Source organism: Phyllostomus discolor, chromosome 2 (assembly GCF_004126475.2).
Source record: "Phyllostomus discolor isolate MPI-MPIP mPhyDis1 chromosome 2, mPhyDis1.pri.v3, whole genome shotgun sequence".
Classification (NCBI taxonomy): Eukaryota; Metazoa; Chordata; class Mammalia; order Chiroptera; family Phyllostomidae; genus Phyllostomus; species Phyllostomus discolor.
Genome location: NC_040904.2, coordinates 82,337,151 through 82,344,170, shown reverse-complemented (window position 1 = coordinate 82,344,170; position 7,020 = coordinate 82,337,151). Strand labels below are relative to the sequence as shown.

General features: G+C 39.4%; 1 pseudogene; it reads left to right on the top strand.

Annotated features, from left to right (window-relative positions):
* Positions 1-3,092: 3,092 nt before the first annotated feature.
* Positions 3,093-5,008, top strand: LOC114488456 (annotated as a pseudogene).
* The last annotated feature ends 2,012 nt before the right edge of the window (positions 5,009-7,020 follow it).

Below are 7,020 nucleotides of genomic sequence, written 5' to 3'. Positions count from 1 at the left end.
TTATTTGTATCTTTTTCAGTTTGTGTCTTCAGTGTCTCATAATTTTCTGAGTACAAGTCTTCTATATCCTTGGTTAGATTTATTCTTAGGTATTTTATTCTTTTTGAAGCAATTGTGAATGGGATTGTTTTCTTAGTTCCCCTTTCTATTAGTTCATTATTAGCATATACAAATGCAATTGACTTCTGAATATCAATTTTGTATACTGCTACTTAGCTGAATTCACTTGCCAGTACCAGTAGTTTCTTGGTGGAATCCTTTGAGTTCTCTATGTAGCATTTCATGTCATCTGCAAATAAAGACAGTTTTACTTTATCCTTTACAATTTGGATGCCCTTTATCTTTTCTTCTTGTCTGATTGCTATGTCTAGGACTTTTAGTAAAATGTTGAATAAGAGGGGTGAAAGTAGACATCCCTGATTTTTCTTTAATTTAGTTGTAATTCCAGTTTGGTCTTGGGAGGAGGTTAGTGTAGCTTCCACTTACTCTTCCATCATCTTGGGTCCTTCTGTACACTTATTTTTAAAATGCCTAATTTTCTAATTTTCTTTTTGAATAAAGACTTCTAACAAATTAAAAGGAACAAGGTTAGCAATTCAGTATAAGTTGAGTAAAAAACATTAATTGACAGAAATATAAGTGGCCAATAAATAATATGGAAAAATGCTCAAGCTCATGCATAACCAAGAAATCCAAACTAAAAAACAAATATTTCTAAACCTATGAAATGGCAAAAATCTAGGGTGAGCCACAGCATTGAGATACATATGGGAAAACACATTCATTTACTGTGGGGCATTGTTAAACTAAATTTGACATTATTAAATGAAATTTAAAGTTTATATTCTTTTCAACTCAAAGTGAAAGTAATTGTACTTCTAAGAACTTGTTTTATAGACTTCCATAGTCTCACAAAAATGAGTGGACCTGGATGATTATTGTGGAATTTTTTGTGTAATACTTATCAACTATAGTTTAAGAAATTACCCCAAAACTCAAAAGCTTAAAGCCTTAATAAAGCGTATTATCTCATGCAGTTTCTGTGTCTCGGGAGCTACAGAACAGCATAGTTGGGTGGGTGTGTCATGAGGCTCTTGTCAAGGTTGTCAGCCAAGGCTGCAGTTGTTTGAAGATCTGACCGGGGCTGAAGATCCAGTTCTAGAGTGACTCACTCAGGGGGTTGGCAAGGCTCAGAAGGCCTCAGTTCCTTACCTCACAGATGTTTCACTCAGGTAGAACTATTGTTCTGTCCCTGTGATGTGGGGGTGAGTGATCCAAGAGAGGGCAAGGCAGAAACTACAATGCTTTTTATGACTTGATCCTCGAAGTCATACATCACCACAATATTGTCATGTGACACAGGTCAGTCCAATTCACTGAGGGAAGGGAATACACAAGGGCATAAATATTGAGAGACGAGACTCATTGAAGGCTCTTTTGAAGCTTGTTACCACAGTTCAGAATAACAACAAAAAACTTAATATTTGTTAGTAAGGTACTGGTTAAATAAAATTTTTAACTTACTGAAATGTCATAGAACCACTGAAAAGAAGAAAGAAACCTCTATGTGATGCTATGGAAAAACTCCCCAAATACATAATAAAGTATGTGAGGCACATATTTATATATTTATAATTTCCTTGGTTTTCTTATAAAAACAGGTATACATGCATAATTATATGCACAGCAACATGCAATCCTGTGCATATCCTGCAACAATATATAAGGAGAGCTATTGGTGGACAGGGGAATTGGAGTGATAGTGGTTAGGGATGTATAACTTATTTTATGTTCTATACTTATACTGGTAACATCTGAAAAATGTTACTATGAACATATGCATATATTGATGCAATCACCGGCTGGCAGTGAACGTGGAACACTGTGGATGGCTCGTCACATGAGAAAAACATACACAGAAACAACAAGGTCCTGTGGGGAAGTAGGAATGGAATGGCCACTCTCTCTGGTGGGGAGAGTGCCCCATTTCCCTGCTAGAGAGTCTTTTTATTGATTTCGTTTGCATAAGAATTCGGGTAAAGCTCATTACTCATTGCTAGGAAGTAAGGATCAAACAATAGGTAACAAGGAAGTCTGAGGGCCTATTTTGAGTCAGGGTCAAAGAGCTGTAAAAAACTTTAAGGAACAAATTTACTTCTTCCCTGGGCCCTCATCATTCAACTGAGAGTATTCTAAACAAAGCAGGTTTCACAGGATTTTACATATTCTTTCTTAGGCCTGACCACCTGGGGAACCCGCCCTTTCCAGCACAGAGCTGCATCGCCCTGTCATTGTTTCAGGTTTAGGTGAAGCAAGGGAACTAAGGCAGCCAAGAGATAAGGAGGTTTTCTCCCAAATGAGGAGCTTTGACATAGCTCCCATCAGGCTATGTCAAAGCCCAGGGGCAAGGGTCCATCACCCCTTTTTGCTGTAGCCCCCAAAGTCCTTTCTTGGATGCTTCCCACGTGATCGTGTCTGTCTTAGATCGTTCCCCCCTTGGAGAATCTTACCTGTCATTGGCTAACTGACCAAGCATTGGGGGTCAGTTATGAATGAAGCAGCAGAAGCAGCGCTCCTACCAGGGAGATAAGCTTTTGTCTCCTTGCTGGCTTACAGTCCAAGGTCACTCCCTCAGCCTTAGCTTTGGTGGGGGTTACAGCTTCTGATACCAAGCAGGGCAGTTCCGAACAATATATCACATTTATAATTTTTAAGAACTAGTTTAAAATATGCTCCACAGATATTTACAGGACAGATAGCCAAAGAGGAGTATTGTTTTAGCCAAGGTCAGACAGACTTCCTCCTTACTCTGTCTTCTGCTCAGAGGAACTGTGTGGTAAGCAGGAGAAACACAAGATAGTTTTCTGAACTGAAGACTGAATGAGGACTGAGTGCTACCAAGTCTCCCTAGTCTGCAGGTCTCTAGCCTCTACAAAGCTGAATTAACACGTGACAGGAATAATCCCCAAAGCAGAAATCTGTTGTGATGAATTTTCCCCATTCTAATGTGATGAGGTCCTTTGGGGAGTCTGGCAGCTGAGACTGTGCAGAAATGATAGGGCTTGCAGTAGGCAGCAGTTACACTGGGTCACATGGCCATGAGAAGATTCTCAGCACTGGTGTTAGCAAAACTCAGGGCCAGGGGATCCCTGCTACAAGGAAAGGTGGGCATGTGAACACCTGTCTTGGGAGATATTCAGGGACTAACTGTGGGAAATTGAGTGATTCGTCTTAATGGATTACCTTGAAAAGGAGGTGGACCCAGGAAAGCTCATGCTTAGTTCATAACAAGGCCAAGTTTGAAAGCAGTCCTTCACGGGGTTAAGGAAGAAAATAGCTGAGAACTGTCTGCAGCAAGAACAAATCAGAATCACAGAGATTTAAGGAAGCTTTATCAAAATGTCAGTAACACAATGATAATGATTTTAAAGATGCAACTAATATCTATTGAGTGCTCATTATTCTTCTACTAATTATCCATTTTATAGATTAAAAAGCTGAGAATTAGAAAAGCTAAGCATTTTCCCAAGGGTATTACACACTCCTTTTTTGGGAATTTCAGTTTTAACAAGTAACTCAAAAATGTATTTTAAAAATTAAAATTTGAATCAAATACTTTAATGACCCCTGACACACTGCTTTACTGATCCATGACTGGAACCACAATGTGGAATTTATGGCAGGGTAAATTTCTGTTCAATGTACAGTACAAACTCCTCCAAAATTAAGCGTCTGATCATGGGATGAAATTTCCTGAGAGGCAGTAAGCTTCCATCACTAGAAACATTCAAACAGAACCACAATTACCACCTGTTCTGTATATTGTAGAGAAGTGTGAGCAGCATGCCATTGAGTTTCCCTCCAAATCTAAGATCTTATGTTCTTATGAAACTAGAGGCTTCACTTTCTTATCCTTCAGGTTGAACTGAGTTGAAGCTTCTGAATGCAGAAGGCTGGGCTAAGTATATTTCTTAAGATTGTAGGAGTTTGATTAATAATAATAATAATCACACTTTATTAAAAGCATTTAGTAAATCTTTGGAACTGTTTTAAGTGCTTTACATATATTAACATAGGTAATCCTTTGTGCCACCCTAATGAAGTATTATTTACAGAGGATTCTAACCTCTGAATCTGGCCACCAAGTCCATATCTGAGACATTTATGCTCCATGTAGTGAGGCAGTCACAATCACGTGACACTGCAAGTGGAGACAAGTTTAGCGAAAACACTGCAGATAAATAAATAAACAGATAAAGGAAGTGGTTTGTTGCATAACAGGGAGTTTCTATCCATGTTTCTATAGTTAAGTCAGCAAACCACAGGTTGATACTTAGAACAAAAAAAATCAGTGGCAAAAAAGCCTTGATACCATTAACATTCCTTGAGTCTGAACTCATTACAAGTCAGCTTACTCTAAAATCTTTAATTTAGTATAGGAAAAAAGAGGCTTTGAGAGCTGCAGGCTTCAGTGCAGACACGGCCAAGTCTGACAATCACACCACTCACACGCCCTGAAAATGGCACAGAAATGGCATCAAGAAACGTAGATCACAAAGATGCAAATCTCTTAAGCAGTAGACTCTGAGTTCCTGAAGAACTTGTGCTTTGCCAAGAAGCACAACAAGAAGAGCCTGAAGAAGATGCAAGCCAACAATGCCAAGGCCACGAGAATGCACATGCCAAGTCTGCCAAGGTCCTCTTAAGGCTGAAAGAGGTCAAGCTCAAGATCTCAAACAGTGGCAGCAGATGTAAGCTCAATCCACTTGCCTGCATTGCTCTCCCCAAGCTCAGAAACGTGTTCTTGCCTGCATCGCCAAGGGTCTCAGGCTCTGCCAGACAAAGGCCAAGGCCAAGACCAAGGCTCAAACCATGCCCTAGGCTGCAGCTGCAGCCCTGGCTCAGGTTCTCACAGGTACCCAGGACCCCACCAAAGCTCCACAATAGAGGCCTCTGTCTGCTGATGTGAGGACAGAAGGACTGGTGTGACCCCCCTGGGCTGCTGTCTGTGTGGAGCTAGTGTTTCTTGTGCTCTTTTTACAAATAAAGCTGAGGCAGGATTTGTCCAAAAAAGAAGTAAAAATAACATAAAGTAAAAGTAGAATAAAAGCTAGTAGAATAAAAGTTCCCTAGATTTTTTTCTGTATTTTTTCCATAACAATAGGATTTGTTTTCACAGAGCAACAAGCATAAGACATTTCCAGGTCCCTTACTGAATGCAAGTCACGGTCATGTGCTGGAGGTTCCTGGCTGTGAGGCAACTCGACTCCTAATTGAGCTTTCATCATAAGTCAGCAGTGGTTCAGTGTGTGGCCTCAGAGCCAGACTCCCTGTGGCTGGGCACTTGGCTCTGTGGTGTCAAGCAAATGCTTCATCCATCTGTGACTCAGTTTTTCTCACATGTGCAATGGGGATAGCAGTACCTCTCCCATGGGATTATTTCAGATATGGAGTAAGTTAACTCATGTAATTTTAGAACACTGCTCGGCACATACTAAATCCCTGATCAACATCAGCTGTTAACATTAGCTAGCGTGAGGGAAAATGGAGCATTTATGTGGTAATCTAAACTTACAAAGAGACAGAGTTACAGATAGTAAACATGGCTGGGTTCAAAGTGGGACACAATGGCCATGGGTGGGAGTGGCTGGGGCCACTGGGGCAGACTCTCAGGGTGAGCAGACTTCAGCAAGGCCAGGAAAGAAATTTGCCCACCTTTGATGTGGTATAGGTACTTTAAAATACTGTCACAAGTATGATGTTCTCAGCTAAGCTAAGGTGGTAGATGATGTACACTTAACCACAAAGGAAAAAAAGGAAGAGAATCAAAAAGTTAAACAGTAGATAGGAAGTCAATGGTAAATAAAAGAATTAAAATACACAGAGGGTAACATTTTATTTCCTTCCCAAATACAACATATATACATATAAAATTATACAGCTTAATATTTTTACATATATGTAAATACCTATCACTCAATAATTTTCCACTTTTCCAGTCAAATTCCTCTATTACAATATTCAAATTTCTTAGCTTAAAAAGTATTATTATTTTTGATGTTGACCAAAGAAAGTGGAAAACAGTTTACTGATGTACCTAGCTACACAATATAAACATACATGCACATTTATATTTTCCACCAGAAGGGGAACAAGAATAATGTGCAAATGACTGAATTCTTCTTCCTGACTGAGCATGTCTATTCTCCTTTCTGATTTTACAACAGGGTAACTTAAAAGTAGAGTCTCTGTAACTTCCCCTGGGTCACACCGGTGTGACTGGTCTGAGATCTGGGCTTGGATCATATGGAAATATTCTAAAAGGTTTCAGAATTGGATGTTATGCATATATGTGTTCTCTGATGCCTGGTTAAATAAGGAGACTTATAACTGAGTCTCTGTCTATAATATTTTTGTGTTGCCACTTATTTACCTTATTTTTTTACTTCATTTTTGTTTTCACTTTCCCTGTTGAAAGAAAGCTAGAGAGTTAGTTTTCCTCACAAGCTTTGGAACCCTGACAGAAAGAGCAGCTAATTCCCCAAGCCCCTGACTGTAGTTTGACTCTATTCTTCAGAGAATCAAGAGGTGAAGAAATGGAAAATGATCCCTTCTAGTAGCAGAAACACACTGGACCTCTAGGTCCTGGGAGACTTTTCAACCAATCCTGGAATACAAACTTGTGGACTAATGGCCTCCTCAGAATTCTGTTTCTTCAGCTTGATAAAAAAAAGATCAAGAGAAGCTTCATGGAATAGGAAAAAATGGAAAAGGGGCATGTTCAAAAAACAAAAAAACAAAAAACCAGGCCAGTGGAGGGTACAGGCAAAGAGCAGACTTCAGTGGTATGATGATTAATTTTATGTGTGAAACAGTCCATGTCTCATTATCCAGACATGTGGTCAAAAATTATTTTGGATGTTTCTGTGAGGATGGTTTTTAATGATATTAATGTTTAAATCAATAGACTGAGTAAAGCAGATTGCCCTGCACAATGTGGGTAGGCCTCCTCCAATCAGC